This window comes from Zingiber officinale, chromosome 6B (assembly GCF_018446385.1).
Source record: "Zingiber officinale cultivar Zhangliang chromosome 6B, Zo_v1.1, whole genome shotgun sequence".
Classification (NCBI taxonomy): Eukaryota; Viridiplantae; Streptophyta; class Magnoliopsida; order Zingiberales; family Zingiberaceae; genus Zingiber; species Zingiber officinale.
In genome coordinates this window covers 178,609-198,706 of record NC_055996.1, presented here as the reverse complement: position 1 = coordinate 198,706, position 20,098 = coordinate 178,609, and the positions used below count along the sequence as shown (strand labels likewise).

The 20,098-nt window shown below is 37.3% G+C and overlaps 1 long non-coding RNA gene across 1 annotated transcript; it reads left to right on the top strand.

The window, feature by feature from the left end:
• Positions 1-12,968: 12,968 nt before the first annotated feature.
• Positions 12,969-13,516, top strand: LOC121989856. The gene is made up of 3 exons (XR_006114343.1): positions 12,969-13,019; positions 13,224-13,303; positions 13,399-13,516. It is a non-coding gene; the product is annotated as an uncharacterized LOC121989856 (long non-coding RNA).
• Positions 13,517-20,098: the final 6,582 nt, after the last annotated feature.

The following is a 20,098-nucleotide window of genomic DNA, read 5'->3' as shown; positions in this document are numbered from 1 at the left end:
GTCCTACTAATTAAGGGGCCCACAGATATCGCTTATGTCATATGGAAGTGATAGATCCCATCTACATCACTCACATCCCTCCGTATAATTCATTGCATACCCAGTGATCGACTTTATTGTCCACCTTGTTACAGATGACGTTTGCTGATACTAAAGTACACAACTCCTTATGTAGGGAACCGTAGTGACTTCAGGTCCAAGGACTATTCATACCAATAGTCACATGAGAATGTTTATGACACTTATATAACGATCCATGAAACATTCTCATAGTGGGTCATTCGGTATATATTCTCTAACATATACTCATGTGTCAACCTGATATCTCATATCCATGACTTGTGAGATCAAGTCATCCGTTGACCTACATGCTAGTCTCAACGCATTAATATTGTCCTTGTATATTAATGCTCGACTAGGAATAGTTAAGAGTAGTGTTCTCTATAATATCTCACTGTCAATTCAACCAATTGATATACTATAGATAAGAACCTACTATCCAAGGACATTATTATATTTATTCAATCGGCACTGAACTGAAATAAATATAATAACCAACTTTACTTTTTTATTTATAATGAAATTGATACAATAATGTGTCATTTACAATAATCTCATAATTGGTATTAGGGCTAATACTAACAATCTCCCACTAGCAGTGCCAATCACTGAGATATCGAATACCCATTGACCTAGTGTGACCATCATGCTTTCTCTGTGCCAAAGCCTTGGTTAAAGGATCTGCAATGTTAGCATCTGTCGGTACTCTACATATATTCACATCTCCTCTATCGATAATCTCTCGAATAAGATGGAATCACCGTAGTATGTGTTTGGATCTCTGATGGGAGCGAGGTTCCTTAGCTTGTGCAATAGCCCCATTGTTATCACAATAGAGGTCTATTGGACTCGTTATACTAGGAACAACACTGTAATGAACTTCATGATCCAAACAACCTCCTTTGCTGCAGTAATATACTCGGCCTCTATTGTAGAATCAGCGACTGTATCCTGCTTTGAACTCTTCCAGCTCACAGCACCACCATTTAAGCAAAACACATACCCTGACTGCGATCTGTAATCATCCTTATCTGTTTGGAAGCCAACATTAGTGTAACTCTTTACAACAAGCTCTTCATTGCCTCCAAAGATTAAGAAATAATCTTGAGTCCTTCTCTAGTACTTAAGAATATTCTTGACTACTGTCCAGTGACCTTCACCTAGATCTGACTGGTATCTGCTCGTCATGCTTAACACATACGAGACATCTGGGCGAGTACATAGCATGGCGTACATGATAGGCCCTATAGCAAATGCATAAGGAATCTGATCCATGCAGTTCCTTTCTACTTTAGAAGAGGGGCATTGAGTCTTTGAAAGACTCACACCATGTGACATAGGCAAGCATCCCTTCTTGGAATTCTCCATGGCAAAACGTTTAAACACCTTGTCAATGTATGTACTTTGGCTTAGGCCAAGCAATCTTTTAGATCTATCTCTATAGATCTTAAGGCCTAAAATATAGGCTGCTTCACCTAAGTCTTTCATTGAAAAACAATTCCCAAGTCAAGTCTTCACTGACTGAAGAGTAAGGATATCATTTCCAATGAGTAGTATGCCATCTACATACAATATGAGAAAGATGACTGTGCTCCCACTAACCTTCTTGTAGACACAAAGTTCATCTTCATTCTTAATAAAACCAAACGTTTTGATCGCATTATCGAATCGAATATTTCAGCTTCTAGAAGCTTGCTTTAATCCATAAATGGATCTTTGCAACTTACAAACCTTTCCAGCATGCTTTGGATCTACAAAACCCTCAGGTTGTGTCATGTACACATCCTCGAGTAGATTTCCGTTAAGAAATGCGGTTTTGACATCCATCTACTAGATCTCATAATCATAGTAAGCTGCAATAGCAACTAAAATCTGAATGGACTTAAGCATCACAACTGGTGAAAAAGTTTCATCATAGTCTATGACATGAATTTGCTTGAAACCTTTAGCTACCAATCTACTTTTATAGGTATGCATATGTCCATCCATGTCAGTCTTCACTTTGAAGACCCACTTACACCCAATGGGTTTGATACCTTAAGGTGGATCAACCAAAGTCCATACTTGGTTAGTGTACATGGATTCCATTTCAGATCTCATGGCCTCTAGCCATTTCTCAGAATCTGGGCCCTGTACAGCTTCATGATAAGATGTAGGCTTATCAAGACCAATAATCTCTACATCACCGTGGTCAGACAAGAGAAATGAATATCTCTCAGGTTGACGATGGGTCCTATCAGATCTGCATAGAGCGTGTGCTACTTAAACAGATTGTTGCTCCACAACTTTTTGTGGTGCCTGTTCAATTTCCATCAAGGCATCAGTGCTAGTTTGTGTATCTTGAATTTCTTCAAGATCAACTTCACTCCCACTAGTCTTTCTAGAAATAAATTCCCTTTCTAGAAAGACACCAGTTCTGGCAACAAACACCTTGTCTTCTGTGGGATTATAGAAGTAATATCCCTTTATTTCCTTGGGATATCCTACAAAATAACACTTGTCTAATTTGAGCCCAAGTTTATTTGAGACTTATCGTTGAACGTAAGCCTCACAACCCAAAATCTTCATAAAAGACATCTTGGGACTCTTCCTAGTCCATATCATATATGGTGTCTTTATGACTGCCTTAGATGGAACTCGGTTAAGTGTGAAAGTGGTCGTCTCTAGAGCATGTCCCTAGAAGGAAGTAGGAAGATCTGTATGACTCATTATCGATCGTATCATATCTAATAAGGTGTGATTTCTCCTTTCTGATACACCATTCCATTGTGGTGTTCCAGGTGGAGTGAGCTGAGATATGATCCCACACTCAATAAGATGATCATGAAACTCTTGGCTAAGGTATTCCCCACCCCAATCTGATCGAAGCATTTTAATACTCTTACCAAGTTGATTTTGTACTTCATTCTTGAATTCTTTAAACTTTTCAAAGGATTCTGACTTGTGTCTCATCAGATACACATAGCCGTATCTACTGAAATCATCAGTGAAGGTAATGAAGTAATAATAGTCTCCTCTAGCAGCTATTCTGAAAGGCCCACATACACCTGTATGTATGAGTCCTAACAGATCATTAGCCCTTTCACCATGTCCACTAAATGGAGTCTTTATCATCTTGCCTTGAAGACAAGATTCACATGCCTCATATGATTCAAAATCAAATGAGTCCAAAAGTCCATCCTTATGGAGTTGGGATATGCGACTCTCATTTATGTGACCCAGACAAGTTGATTTTGTACTTCATTCTTGAATTCTTTAAACTTTTCAAAGGATTCTGACTTGTGTCTCATCAGATACAAATAGCCGTATCTACTGAAATCATCAGTGAAGGTAATGAAATAATAATAGTCTCCTCTAGCAGCTATTCTGAAATGCCCACATACACATGTATGTATGAGTCCTAACAGATCATTAGCCCTTTCGCCATGTCCACTAAATGGAGTCTTTGTCATCTTGCCTTGAAGACAAGATTCACATGCCTCATATGATTCAAAATCAAATGAGTCCAAAAGTCCATCCTTATGGAGTTGGGATATGCGACTCTCGTTTATGTGACCCAGGTGACAATGTCAGAGATATGTTTGATTCAAATCATTAGACTTGAACTATTTGGTATTTATGTTATAGATTGGGTTTTCAAAATCTAGAACATAGAGGTCATTCATAAGAGGTGCACTACAATAGAACATATCATTGAAATAAACAGAATAACATTTGTCCTTTATTACAAATGAAAAACTTTTCTTATCTAAACAAGAAACAGAGATAATGTTCTTTGTCAAAGCAGGCACATAACAACACTCTTCTAGTTCTAAAATAAGTCCAGTGGGCAAAGATAAAGAATATGTTCCTACAGCGACAGCAGCAACTATTGCACCATTGCCTACTCGGAGGTCTACTTCGCCCTTTGTCAATGCTCTACTATTTCTCAGCCCCTGCACATTAGTACAAATGTGAGATGCACATCCGGTATCTAATACCCATGAAGAAAAAATAGATAGATTGACTTCTATAACATATATACCTGAGGCAGAAGTCTCACTTCTCTTCCGTTTCAGTTCCTCTAAGTTAACTTTGCAGTTTCTCTTCCAATGTCCAGTCTCACCACAGTGGAAGCAGGTTCCTTCCTGAGCAACCCCACCTTTGGGTTTCAGTGCATGAGCCTTGCCCTTGCCTTTGGCTTGAGTCTTACCCTTACCTTTAGGCTTCCACTTGCCTTTGCCTTTAGACACCATTAGAATGAAACTAGGCTTTGCCTTCTTAAGGTTTAGTTCAGCAGTTCTTAACATGCTCAACATCTCAGGCAGTGGTTTGTCAATTTCATTCATGTTGTAGTTAATGACAAATTGACTATAGCTATCGGGCAAAGACTGCAAGATAAGATCAGTGGCCAATTCTTGGCCTAGTGGAAATCCCAACCGCTGTAGGTTTTCTACATACCCAATCATTTTGAGTACATATGGTCCTACGGGACTTCCTTCTTGCATTCTGCATTGAAACAACACTTTAGAGATCTCAAATCTCTCATGCCTTGCTTGTCCTTGATATAGTTGTCTAAAGTGTTCAACCATATCATAAGCATCCATGTTCTCATGTTGCTTCTGAAGCTCAGAGTTCATGGTGGCGAGCATAAGGCATGACACATCTAATGCATCATCTTGATGCTTCTTGTAAGCATCCCTATCAACTCTAGTAGCAGTAATGAGGGGTGTCTCAGGAATAGGCTTCTCTAGGACGTACAGTTTTCGTTCTTGTTTGAGAACTATTCTCAAGTTTCTGTACCAGTCCAGGAAGTTAGCTCCATTGAGTTTGTCCTTATCAAGGACAGATCACAGAGAGAGAGTGTTCGACATGTTTAACGACATGGTTATCTACAACAACATAATGCAGAACTTAATATCATATATCGATCATTTAATTAGACCTTTAATTAAATGATGCTCCCACTGAATTGCTAAGCTTGGTAGGAGCGAGTCATGGTTGTGGTTTTACCGACACTACTAGCTCCAAATCTAATCGTAATGACATTCATGTGGGACAAGATCCTTATTATACTCATCTTGAGTTAGCTTTGGCTAATCGCCCAAGACTCGTATAATGTAGGTAGGCATCATATACCAATTGCATCAAATGCAACTCTTATATAGCGAGATGAACAAGACTATTTGTTCATTTTTCCCATCTCATGAAATTCATATTATAGCTCATCTTGAGTTAGCTTTGGTTAATCACCCAAGATTTGTACAATTTGAATTCCATCTTATGGGATATGCCTTTAAATTCTCAATCTAAGTGAGACAACTTAAGTTGTACCCAAAGTTTAATATTCGGACATCATAATTGTCCAGCCACACTCTAGCAAGATAAATTGAGTCACTTTACTTTGCCAAAACCTGACTATAATTGACTGAGCCAGAAGTGAGTATTAAACTTTTGGTAGGCATATATTAAAAAGACCTAATCTTTTAAACTAAACATGTATCAAATACATCACATAGCACACATCACACATATATGCATAAATCAAAACGTGACACAGTTATGACCCCCATAAACTATGATCTTCTCAAGCCAATGAGAAGAGCGATGAGTCCACCTAGGTTAAAACAGCTTCTCCAAGCGCTCCCTCTGTCGCCGTGTGTTGTTGTCCTTCCTTCCTTCCTTTTCACCCATCGTCCAGTAGACTAATTTCTTTCTAATTTGTACATTACAACAACTAAAGAAACTTAAGTTACATTCGAGTGTAGTCTAAATTACAACTAGAATGAAAGGGATGAAGGCATGACACGCAGACCGTATTATGAATTGCAACAACACACACAATCACATAGGAGGTTCAAGGGCCATAACCATGCACCATGCCACATATATTCATAATATATTTACGACATAAATTACTATGACTGCATTTGTTGGAGTGTATACTAAAAGCCTAGCTTTTATAAACATTTATTTTTGAAATAAAAGAATCACATTGGTCAATATCTGAATTTATTTGTTAAATGTAATTGTTCAATTAATTTATATAGTAGATAACATGGAGTGTGATGTCACACTCAGAAGATCATGTTGTCGGTTCTCTATAAATTATAAACAGCTGCTCACGACTAAGATGGAAAGGAACAAACCATCAGAATAGTCGTAGTGTAATTAAGTATTAGTTTATCTTGACTAATAAATTACACTGATACACTTTAAGTGTATTGAGTAGGATCATTTAGGTAAGTTCTTTTTGTACTAACCTAGTAAAAGAACTAGATCTTAGTTATTATGGAAGTGTGTGCTCTTAATCCTAATATAATAACAAGCACATATATTTAATATTTATTTCTTTGACTTATCAAAGGGTGAGGTTTAGCTCGATAAATCAATATGCCTGATAAGTTGGGAAATGATATTACTTATAGTGTGTATTGTTGATTATAGAAGGAATCTGTGCCCTAGTTATCTAGGATGAGAATGTCCCCAAGAGGAGCTCATAAGGATTGTCATGTTAAACCCTGCAGGTGGACTTAGTCTGACATAACAATGAAGTTGAGTGGTACTACTCTTGGAGCTATATATTAATTAAGTGAGTTGTCAGTAATTTACTTAATTAGTGGACATTCGTAATCTTAAACACAGGGAGACTAACACACTCATGATAAGAAGGAGCCCATAATGTAATTTGGGATTGGTGCAGTAGTGCGGTAATAACTCTCTAGTGGAATGAGTTATTATCGATGAACTTGAGTTGTGTGTTCGGGGCGAGCATGGGATACTCAAGCTCATCGGAAGGCCAAAACTAATTTTTCCTCTAGGTCCCTGTCGTAGCCTCATTATAGCCTCAAGTCCATCCAAATGTAAGGCTCTTCTTGGTGTCCAAGAAGGGGGCCGGTCCATTGCTTGGTGACCAAGCAATGGCCAGCCACATCTCCTCTTAAAGGGCCGACCCTATTGCTTGGTGACCAAGCTAGTAGGGGTCGGCCACAATATTCAAACAAGAAGGGTTGTTTTTGAATTTTTAAAATCTTCTCTTTGTAGAAAACTATAAGTTTTAAAAGAGAGATTTTAATTTTAAAAACTTTCCTTATTTGAATTTGGCCACATGTTTTAATAGAGAGTTTTAAAAGTTTTAAAACTTTCCTTTTTTAACCATCCTCATGGTTTAAAAAAAAGGGAAGATAAGTTTTAAAATTAAAATTTTCTATCATCATGTTAAAAAAGGAAATTTTGTAAGAGAAGTTTTAAATTTTAAAACATGGTTTTAATTTTTTGAACTTTCCTTTTTTAACTCCTACTTTAGGAAAGAGAGCTTGTAAAATTTTATAAGAGTTTTTCTTATAAAATTTTATAAAAATAAAATTCCTTTTTCCCCTTGATGAGGTGGCCGACCACCTTGCTTGGTGCCCAAGCAAGTGGCCGGCCATATTAAAATTAATAAAATCATCACAAATTCAAAATTGGTGATTGATTCAATCAATAGGAAAGAAAAGGAAAAATTAAAAGGAAAAAGGAAAAACTCTTGGATGATTTTATTTTTTGTAAAAAGTTTTTCCTTATTTGCCTTGGGCAAGTAATATAAAAGAAGGGGTGAGGGGGCTTCATGAGACACAACTCTTATTCTCTTGCTTGGAGATCTCTTGGTGGTCGGCCCTCTCCCTTCTCCCTTTCCCTTTGCTCTCTTCTCCTTGGTGGTGGTGGTGGCCAGATTTTAGAAGAAGAGGAGGAAGCTTTTGGGTGGTGTTCATCTTGGAGGATCGTCGCCCACACGACGTCCAAGGCGAGGCGAGGAATACGGCAGAAGATCTCGAGATCATTACCTTACAAAGAGAAGGTATAATTAGTAATTTTCTTCCGCATCATACTAGTTATTTTCTTTGTAAGAATTTTAAATACAAGAGGCAATTAGATCCAGTTTATCGAATTTATTTTTCGAGTTTGTGTTTTCTTCTTTTTCGAATTTGTGATTCAATTGTTCCTTTTGGTTAACCTAGAGTTATTTAAGGAAATAAATATTATCTTTCCTTAAAAGGCTTTGCCTAGGCGGTGGTGGTTGCTCCCATATCCAAGAAGGCCATGTGCCTCGCCATGCAGTCCTGGAAGCAAATTTTGGAAATTAATATTTATGGAATTAATAACTTAGGTAGATTTGAATCAATAGTGTTAAGTTTCGCTTGTGATTCAAATCTAAACCATTAAGAATAGATAATTTAAATTTGGAATCAATGATGTTAAATTTCATCTACGATTCCTAATTTAACTTCTAAAGAACACAATAGGTTATTTAAGGAAAGGTTCGACACTTGTACAAAAATTTTTGTACAGTAGAATCGGTACGTTTTCCTAGGACTAACCAACAATTGGTATCAGAGCTAAGGTTTGCCTCTGTGTGTTTATAATTCAAATAGGTTATGCACATGTCATACATAATTTAGGCAGGATAATAGTAGGATGTGCTAACTCTTTGGTTGCAGACTCCAACTATTATGGCTTATTGATGTTGTGTGTGATTGGACCCTTGGACATGTCAAGGGCAATATTTTGTGTGCATGATTGTATGCATCAAATACAGCAGGAGCTGTATTATTTTTAGAATTTTATTTTTTGTTCGATCTAGAATACATATACATTCCCTTGTGGAATATAGGATCGATATATGTAAAATTCTATTTTTATCGCGGATCGGATTCTTGTGAGACGTGGTGCTTTTGGAGCACCAGAGGCACAGCGGAATAAGAAGCAAGATGGATGCGACGACTCGACCCGATGGTGGTGGCTAAAGATGGCAGCAGGTAGGGTTGGAGCATACTGAAGATAGTGAAGGAAAATGCCATAATAGTTGGAAAATAATTTCCATATTTATTGCTTTTATTTACTGTGATGTTTATGTGCATGTGATGTATGCTAGCATAGGTTAAAATCTTCATTTTTAAATAACTAAGTGGGAGAGGGATTTTAATAAATCCCATAGTCTCCATTACTGGTTTGTAAGTGATGCAACAAGCTTGCGTGTTGGCTCTGAGTGCCTCTCTCCACAACGGATGGGTTTGTTGCGGATCACTAGATCAAACTTCCTTTTATGGATGGTTATAGGAAATTATTTAGGAGCGTGTGATCTTCTCCAACTGAAGGGGCACAATCCTATTTAATGAACTTAGTATCAAGTAATGGTATACACTTAGACGCATTCAATAGTATCCTCCCCAACGGAGTCACTTTTATTGTTTTGTGTGACCAAAGTGAAACTAACTATTAATTTTATTTGTCATAAAGTTAGGATGACAAGATAATAAAATTAATGGGTCACACCCTCCTCTTACAAATGTTGAATTTGTATACGTTCACAATAACGTGGCATGCAATATTCACGGTGATTTGATGTGTTGGTTAATTTAAAATAGTATTGTTTGAGAAATCAATATTATTCTAAATTTAGAGTCTTGACCAAAGTTTATTTTTTTGATTCTTAGGATGACTTTCAACCCACTAGCCATTATACTGAAAGAGAACAAACTTACTGGTCCCAACTATATTGATTGGAAAAGAAACCTAGACATTGTTCTTACTGCTGAAAGCTATAAGTTTGTACTGACTGAGGCTTGCCTTGATGCACCTGACGGTGACTCTACCCCAGAGGAGATTGAGTATCATAAGAAATGGGTAAAAGCTGATGAGATGGCGTGGTGTTACATTTTGGCATCAATGTCAAATGTATTGCAACATCAGCATCAAGATTTACCAACAGCTTATGATATAATGAACAATCTCAAAGAACTCTTTGGGCACCAGAGTCGGACTGCTAGGCAAGAGGCAATGAGAAAGCTAATGACAGCCACCATGTCTGAGGGGACACCCGTAAGGGATCATATCCTCAAAATGATGGCTTATCTGAATGAAATACAAGTCCTTGGAGGAGAAATCGATGGGGAAACCTAGGTCGATATAATCCTCCAAACGCTACCTAGAAGTTTTGAGTAGTTCTGCTTGAACTATAACATGAACAAAAGAGAGTATACGTTGGCGGAACTTCTGACAGAACTACAGGCAACAGAAGTAATATTTCGTCACAGTTCTCAGATTCACTATGCTGAAAATGGTTCTACTTCTAAGTCGAAAGGCAAGAAGAAGAAGAAACAGGTCTTTTCAGCAAAGAAGGTGAATAAACCTCAGAGTACAGGACAGAAAGCTGGAATGAAGAAGCCGAAGGGCAAGTGCTTCATCTGCAAGCAGTCTGGACATTAGAAAGCAGATTGTCCTCGTAGGAACCAGAACAATAAAGGTATATCTCATACTCTAGTAGTTGAAACATGTTTAGCGGTGTTATCTACCAGCACATGGTGTGTAGATACGGGAGCCACTGATCATGTCTGTAATTCTTTGCAGGGGTTCCAGGAAACCCGACGGCTATTTGATGGAGAGATAATCGTCTACATGGGCAATGCTACTAAGGTGGCGGCTGTTGCAGTGGGAGACGTCTACCTTTCTTTTGATAGGAATAGAAATTTGGTTTTAAGAAATTGTCTTTATGTACACAGTTTTAGAAAGAATTTAATTTTAGTTTCTAAACTGTATTTGGATGGATATTCAGTTTCCTTTAGTAACAATGTCGTTATAAAGAGAAATAAGGTGATTATCTGTTCTGGTGCATTAGTTGGCAATTTATACACTTTAAATCTAATTTCTCCCATAAATCAAAATATGAAAATTAATAACACATCTTCTAACTCTAATAAGAGAAAAGAACCTTCGGAAATGAACCAAACATATCTTTGGCATCTAAGGCTTGGACATATTAACTTAAGTAAGATTCAAAGGCTTGTAGCCGATGGACTCTTGGGTTCATTAGAGTTGGAAAACTTTCCAACATGTGAATCTTTCTTCACTACAAGAAATTTTATATTTAACCACACCTAATAGACAACAGTTTTTCGAGAAACTATTATCTTTTTGCCATTTAACAACGATTTTATTGAAAATCATTGTTGTTCATGATAAATTTTTTTTAAATGACAACGGGTTTTAAAAAACTGTTGTCTAATGTATGCAAAGACAACGATTTTTAAAAAACTGTTGTCTAATGTATGTCAAAGACAATGGTTTTAAAAAACTGTTGTCTTTTAGCATTGCTTACATGATAATATACAATAGTTTTATTAAACTGTTGTCTATTGAATGTTGTTGAATCCCAAAAAAATAATATTTTTTTTAACTTCACGTAAAAAAACTCACGAACAAAGAGTTTTTTTGTTCGCGTGAGGCTAGGTCACCACTGCCGATTCCCCTTTCCCCTCCTTCCCAACCCGACGCTGATCCTCGCCCCTATAGATGCCGCGATACTTCTTCTCCCCGCATACATAACCACCATCCAAGAGTTACTCGACGCCGGCTGAAGCCTCATTGAGTCGTGCCTTGCTCCGATCAACGCCATAGCTGCCGTCGCCGAGCCCTAACTCTTCCCCAACGCCGGAGCCACGAGGAAATCGATCGCGCTAGCACCAAGCGTCCACCGCCGACTAAGGCTCTTCTCCACTGATCACTGGAGTCCATCCGGAGATTTCTCTTCTCCTAGAGTCGCCGACCCCGCATTGGTGGATATCCGGTTAAGAGGGGTTTAAACCCTAGATCTAACCTCCTGCGGCGCCTCTCTACACATCGCAGCTTCGACGACCTTTTCTTTCGCTCCCTTGAGACCTTCTTCCCTGAGTTGTGGCATCGTCGCTACTCCTTTCCTCGGCGTCAGGAGCGTCCATAGTGATTTCAACGGAACAAGGGTTCCCTCCCTAAAGCTACCTACTCTATCCCACATTTGTCGGCCTATGAGGGGAGTCGTTACCATGGTAACATAACAACAACAGAAAAAGTTGTCTTTGCTTCTGTGGTCTTTGTAAACTTTTCCCCCAGATCGTAGAGACCTTCTCTGGTTACTATGAGAGTCAAGTTCAAAAGCGTCTCTTTTTTTTCGATTTCTTTTCTTTTCTACTTTAAAATGATCAATTTAATATTTATCTGGTACACGGACATGAGATTTTAGTAGATACGTTAGTTGATTGTTTGAGACATTAATTTCTTTTTGAGAGTCGGTGGAAATATAATAGTTATTGTAGCTCTTTGTCATTTCATGGGGAAAAAAACGTCTATCGTCATTAGCAGCATTGGTTGATTTTATTTGTTATGAATCATTCATAATGTTTTACTCTTGATTTCACTTTTTAACAGGTCATTCCTTTCTTGAGAGGAACAACATGGGAGCAACCGCCTCCTGATCTAGCTTCTTACTTGTATAAAAATCGAATTGTTTATTTGGGCATGTGTCTTGTTCCCGTAGTGACAGAGTTAATGATGGCAGAGTTCCTATATCTTCAATATGAGGATGCTAAGAAGCCAATATACCTATACATTAATTCTATCGGTACAACAAAAGTGAGTAGATAAGCCATTCCTGAAGGATTATACTAATTTACCATAATGTCATGCTGCATTATTATATTGGGTATTTTTATACCTTGAATATATTAGAAATTTCTCATTGACCTGCAGGTTGTACCTTAATAAAAGCATTACTATAATCAATAGATCATTATTTAACAATTTACAGGTTTTGGCTTAATCTTGTGACGATATATGCCTTTGACCTTTGGGTATATGTTAGTTTTAACTGGTATTTCTTCATTTTCATGACAGGGTATTGCAGGACGTCCCTATTCTTGTCATGGTCAGCATGCTTGCCTATTTCTACTTCCTGGAGCAACTCTTAGTAAGATTATTCAACTTTCAAATACAATTTGTATTATTATTATTTTTTGATTTTTTAATGATTTCCAACACACTTGTTCAATTTAGTCTCATGAGTTTACATTTACTTTCAACTAAAACTTTATTCTAACAGGTTAGTGAATTGGGTCCCCATGCTCTTACCGTATCTTTGCCATTTGCTTGTGTTCTAGGTCTTCTCGCATCCATGATAGCTTCAACGATGGGTAATTCATCTTTCTCTTCCTATGGTTTTGCAATTTTAGGTTCTTCCAATATTTTCTATTAGCTTTCATATATTCAGTATCCATTTTTTTTTATCATACAACAAACCTTAATAGCGTTGTGTGTGATTGCCACATTGTTGTACTGAATCTGTGTTTTTTACAATGCTTTATGTCAAACCATGAATTTGAGTGTTTTATTTACAGTGAGCCAGAGCTACATTTGGGCCTATGCATCGTTCCAATTTGCACTTGTGATCCTCTTTGCTCATGTTTTCTATAGTGTGGTAAGGTGATGCGATTCGTTAGATGGATTTGGTAGACCAAATTTTTTGTTTAATTTTTAATACAGAAGTTGAAAATCCCCTTGTTGATTCTGCAGCTAGGAGTAAGCCCTGTGTTCTCCATTTTACTTTCCTCATTTACTGGGTTTGGTATTTCAATCAGTATGAACTCTTTGCTCATTGAGTATTTAAGATGGAGGGCTAGGAGAACTTTACGCTCGGTCCAACTTAATCAGAGTCAGCAGCAGAATGAAGCCAGAAACCTTGCTAGAGTTGAAGATGGAGATGACACAAGGCAGCAAGACTTGGAGAACCAGATTCAAGATCCTAACCCTTTGCAACATGGACAAAATCATTCGTAAAGACTTTGAGGTATGATTTATCAACTTGTTGCAAGAGATCAAATTTTGTGTGCCTTATATTGATTAATGTTTTTATTGATGGTTGCAATAGATAGGCTTGAACACTGAGTAGCAATATGATTTCCTACTGCAGCAGCAGTATAAATCTTAATGTTTTCTTCCTACTATACAGTCAAATAAAAACATATTTATGTTGTTTCAGGTAATTACTGCAGCCATTCCTACTATAGTTGGTGAAAACCTTAACGTGTTCATGACTTTAAGAGCCACCATATTGTTTCAAGAGGTTACCATTTATGTTACATAGATAACGTTTTTTGCACTTCTGTTAGATGACTAGATCAAATGGTTTTTATGGTTATGTAACATTTATGCAGTGCAATTAGATTCACACGTACAGTTTAGTTTCTAATTTGTAATATATATCTTTATTCGAATAGGTGTCCTCAAGAGTACTGGGAAGAATGCCGACAAGCCAAAAAAAATGGAGAGACTTTAACAAATTAAGGAGCACAAGGAGTTGCAGTCCCTCCTCTTCACCGACATCTAAGTAGAAAATCTCGTGTTATATTGTTCTACCTTTGTTTTAATAGTGTTATCATTTTGTTGGTTGCTTATGAAATTTCTTCAAAATGTTATAGATATTATTTTTGAATGTTAGAAAATTGTATATTAAATTTTATTTTGAAATTTAGTATTTTGAATGATTTATAATATTGGAAAATTGTGTATTAATTTTTTTTTTATTTTTTATCTAAAAAAGACAACGATTTTTCACCGTTGTCATAAATAGTTTAAGACTGTTGTTGAAGACTCTGCTATTAAAGGTAGACACTCAAAGACAACGGTGAACAACTGTTGTCGTTGAATGAAAAGACAACGGTTTTTCACCGTTGTAAAACTGTTGTCTTTGCCTCCAAAGACAACGGTTAAAAACTGTTGTCTTTGGGTACCCCTTTTAACAACATAGCATTTAACAACAGTCCGAAAGGGGTTACGACAACGATGAAAAACTGTTGTTGTTAGGCTTTTTTCTTGTAGTGCTTGGAAGGAAAAATGACCAAGAGACCTTTTAAGGCCAAGGGGTATAGAGCCAAAGATGCGTTAGAACTGATTCATTCTGATTTGTGTGGTCCTATGTCTATCCAGGCAAGAGGTGGTTATGAAACGGATACATTTACCTGATGCGCCGCAAGTCTGAATGCTTTGACAAGTTCAAAGAATATAGGGTTGATGTAGAGAAACGTCTTGGTAAAAGTATCAAGACACTACGGTCTGACCGTGGTGGCGAATACCTTTTTGGAGAGTTTAGGAATTACTTATCAGAAGTCGGGATTCAATCCCAATTGTCTGCACCTGGTACACCCCAACAGAATGGTGTGGCAGAATGAAGGAATAGGACTCTTATGGAAATGGTTAGATCGATGATGAGTTATTCAGAATTACCAAATTTATTTTAGGGGTATGCCCTGAAAACAGTAGTGTACATTCTGAATATGGTACCTTCTAAAATAGTTCCTTCTACTCCCATGGAATTATGGAATGGGCATAAGCCTAGTCTGAATCATATCCGGATATGGGGTAGTCCAGCACATGTGCTGAAGGGAGATATTGACAAGTTGGAATCACGTACAGAAGTTTGTCTGTTTGTGGGATATCCTAAGGGAACGAAAGGTGGGAGGACACGTCTACTTTAGTACCAACAGTATAAGATGAAGTACCACAAGAAACTGCAACACGAGTTACACATGATACACAGCCAGAGACAGTGCCTCGTCATAGTGAGAGGGTTGTGAGGCAACCTGAGAGATTCATGTTTTTAGGAGAGTCTTCGGACTTGATTCCAGATAAACATGAACCTGATCCTCGAACATATGACGAAGCACTCCAAGATATAGATGCAGTATCTTGGCAAAAGGCAATGAATTCCAAAATAGAATCTATGTATTCTAATAAGGTCTGGGAGCTTGTAGAATCACCTAATGATGTAAAAGCCATTGGATACAAGTGGATCTACAAAAGGAAAAGAGGGACAGACGGGAAGGTAGAAACCTTCAAAGCAAGGCTTGTTGCGAAAGGGTATACTTAGAAAAAGGGAATCGATTAAAGAGCATCTAGTGTGCAAGCTCAATCAGTCCATTTATGGACTGAAGCAAGCTTCAAGATCTTGGAACATCTAGTTTAATGAAGTAATCCAGTCATATGGATTTATTCAGTGTCCGGATGAGTCTTGTGTATACAAGAAGTGTAACAGAAACGTGGTGGTATTTCTTGTACTATACGTAGATAATATTTTGTTAATTTGCAACAATGTCAAGGTATTATCTGACGTAAGGGTATGGTTGTCCAAACAGTTTGGTATGAAGGACTTAGGAGAATATGTACACATTCTTGGGATCAAAGTTATAAGGGATAGCAAGAAAAGAATATTGTGCCTATCCCAAGATTTATATATAGATACAATCCTTGCTCGTTTTAGCATGCAGGATTCCAAGAAAGGTTTCTTACCTTTCAGGCATGGAGTAGCCTTATCTAAAGAGATGTCTTCGAAGACATCAAAGGAGATAGAGGACATGAAGGCAGTTCCTTATGCTTCGGCTGTAGGAAGCCTTATGTATGCAATACTGTGTACGAGACCGATATCTGTTTTGCCGTGGGCATGGTTAGTAGATATCAGAGTAACCTTGGACAAGGACATTGGACTGCTGTGAAGCATATATTAAAGTACCTGAGAAGGACTAGAGATTATATGCTACTCTATCAAGTAGACGATTTGCTCCCTGTGGGTTACACGGATTCAGATTTCCAATCAAATAAGGACAATAGTAAGTCTACGTCAAGCTATGTGTTTACTCTAGGAGGTGGAGCCATTGCATGGAGGAGTGCAGAAATGCGTCTCGGACTCAACCATGGAAGCTGAGTATGTGGCAGCCTCTGAGGCAGCCAATGAAGTTGTATGGCTAAGGAACTTTCTAATGGACTTAGATGTGATTCCTGGTTTGCCCAAGATCATCACAATTTATTGTGATAATAGCGGTGCAGTTGCAAACTCGAAGGAACCACGAGCCCATAAAGCAAGTAAACATATAGAGCGTTGTTGGTTGCTACTTTGAAAACCCAATGGCTCCACTGTACAAAAATTTTGTACGTGATCTGAACCTTTCCTAGCTACCATGTGTCCTTTTAAGTTAAACTTGTATCTCCTGCGGAACTTAACACGTTTGATTCCAAGTTTAACTTATATGTTCTTTTAGGTTTAGATTTGGATCTCCTGTTGAACTTAACACGTTTGATCCAAATCACCTAGGTTATAAATTCAATTAAATATTAGTTTCCAAAATTGACTTCCAGTACTGCATGGCGAGGCACTTGGCCTTCTTGGATATGGGAGCAACCACCACCGACTAGACAAAGCCTTTTAAGAAAAGTTAATATTTAATTTCCTTATATAACTCTAGGTTAACCAAAAGGAACAATCAAATCACAAGGAAAAAATAAAAAGAACACAACATCGAAATTAAATTCGAAAAACAAGAATCGAATGCCTCTTGTATTTGGTATTTATACAAAGAAAAATTAACTAGTATGATGCGGAAACTAAATACTAGTTGTACCTCTTCCTTGTATGCTAAAAACCTCGAGATCTTCTGTCGTATCCCTCGCCTCCTCTTGGACGTCATGTGGGCGACGATCCTCCAAGACGAACACCACCCGGAAAGCTTCTCCTCTTTCTCTAGAATTCGGCCACCACCACCACAAAGTAGCAAAAGAGAGCAAAGGGAAGAGAGGGAGAGGGGCCGACCACTTGATGATCTCCAACAACACAATATCAATTGTTATGTTCTTGAAGGCCTCCCCTTCCCCCCTTTTTATATTAGTTTCCTAACGGAAAATTATGGAAAGAGTTTTATAAAAAATTAGACTCATTCCTATTTCTTTTTTTTTTTTTTTCTTTCCTTTTAATTAATCAATCCTAGATTGATTTATTAATTAAACAACTATTTGTTGATGTTTAATTATTTGACCGGCCCCTTGCTTGGGCACCAAGCAAGGTGGCCGGCCACTTATTAAAAGGGAAAGAAAGAAAGAAAAATTTTATAAAATTTTAAAAGAAGAAAACTTCTAATAAAATTTTACAAACTCTTTTTTTTTTTCTAATGTGGATATTAAAAGGAAAGTTTTAAAATTTAAAATCAAGTTTTAAAATTTAAAACATTTCTAATAATATTTCTTTTTAAAAGAAAGTTTTATAAATTTTACAACTCTCTTTTAAAACCTTGTGGCCTAATTTAAATTAGGAAAATTTTATAAATTTTTAAAATCTCTCTTTTTACAAATTGTAAATATCTGAGGAATTTTAAAAATTCAAAAACAACCTTCCTAATTTAAATATTGCGGCCGGCCCCCTTGCCCAAGGCAAGGACCGGCCATTTCTAGAGAATATGTGGCCGACCATTGCTTGGTCACCAAGCAATGAACCGGCCCCTTCTTAAACACTAAGATAGGCTTTTCTTTGGATGGACTTGAGGCTTTATTGAGGCTACAACAGGGACCTAGAGGAGAAATTGGTTTTGGCCTTCCGATGAGCTTGAGTATCCCGTGCTCTCCCCGAACACACAACTCAAGTTCATCGATAATAACTCATTCCACTAGAGGGTTATTACCGCACTACCGCACCAATCCCAAATTACATTATGAGCTCCTTCTTATCATGAGTGTGTTAGTCTCCCTGTGTTTAAGATTATGAATGTCTACTAATTAAGTGAGTTACTAACAACTCATTTAATTAATATCTAGCTCCAAGAGTAGTACCACTCAACTTTATTGTCATGTTGGACTAGGTCCACCTGTAGGGTTTAACATGGCAATCCTTATGAGCTCCTCTTGGGGACATTCTCAACCTAGATAACTAGGACACAGATTCCTTCTATAATCAATAACACATACTATAAGTAATATCATTTCCCAACTTATCGGACATATTGATTTATCGAGCTAAACCTCACCCTTTGATAAGTCAAAGAAATAAATATTAAATATACATGCTTGTTATTATATTAGGATTAAGAGCACACACTTCCATAATAACTAAGGTCTAGTTCTTTTACTAAGTCAGTACAAAAATAACTTACCTAAATGATCCTACTCAATACACTTAAAGTGTATCAGTGTAATTTATTAGTCAAGATAAACTAATAGTTAATTACACTACGTCTATTCTGATGGTTTGTTCCTTTCCATCTTAGTCGTGAGCAACTGTTTATAATTTATAGAGAACCGACAACATGATCTTCTAAGTGTGACTCCATACTCCATGTTATCTACTATATAAATTAATTGAACAATTACATTTAACAAATAAATGTAAACATTTGACCAATGTGATTCTTTATTTCAAAATAAATGTGTACAAAAGCTAAACTTTTAAGTATACACTCCAACAATCTTCCACTTATACTAAAAGTCTAAGCTGCCATATCTGTTGCCATACATCTGATTCTCATCCCCTCCACATGCATTTATGCTTAACACTCCTCCATGCAATGGCTCCACCTCCTAAAGTAAACACATAGCCTGATGTAGACTTACTGTTGTCCCTATCTGATTGGAAATCTGAATCCGTATAACCCACAGGGAGCAAATCGTCTGCTTGGTAAACTAGCATATAATCTCTAGTCCTTCTCAGGTACTTTAATATATGCTTTACCGCAGTCCAATGTCCTTGTCCAGGGTTACTCTGATATCTGCTAACCATGCCCACAGCAAAACAGATATCAGGTCTCATACATAGCATTGCATACATTAGGCTTCCTACAGCCGAAGCATAAGGAACTGCTTTCATGTCCTCTATCTCCTTTGATGTCTTCGGAGACATCTCTTTAGATAGAGCTACTCCATGCCCAAAAGGTAAGAAACCTTTCTTGGAATCCTGCATGCTAAAACGAGCAAGGATTGTATCTATATATGAAGCTTGGGACAGACACAACATTCTTTTGTTGCGATCTCTTATAACTTTGATCCCAAGGATGTGTGCACATTCTCCTAAGTCCTTCATATTAAATTGTTTGGACAACCATACCCTTACGTCCGATAATACCTTGACATTGTTGCCAATTAACAAAATATCATCTACGTATAGTACAAGAAATACCACCACGTTTCCGTTACACTTCTTGTATACACAAGACTCATCCAGACACTGAATAAATCCATATGACTGGATTACTTCATTAAACCGGATGTTCCAAGACCTTGAAGCTTGCTTCAGTCCATAAATGGACCGATTGAGCTTGCACACTAGATGCTCTTTGCCTTTTTCAATGAACCCTTCTGGTTGCTTCATATGGATGTTCTCTTCAAGACTTCCATATTAAGGAAAATCCCACATTCATATATTTATCTTACAAACTTAGTGGGTATTACAATATCTACCGTG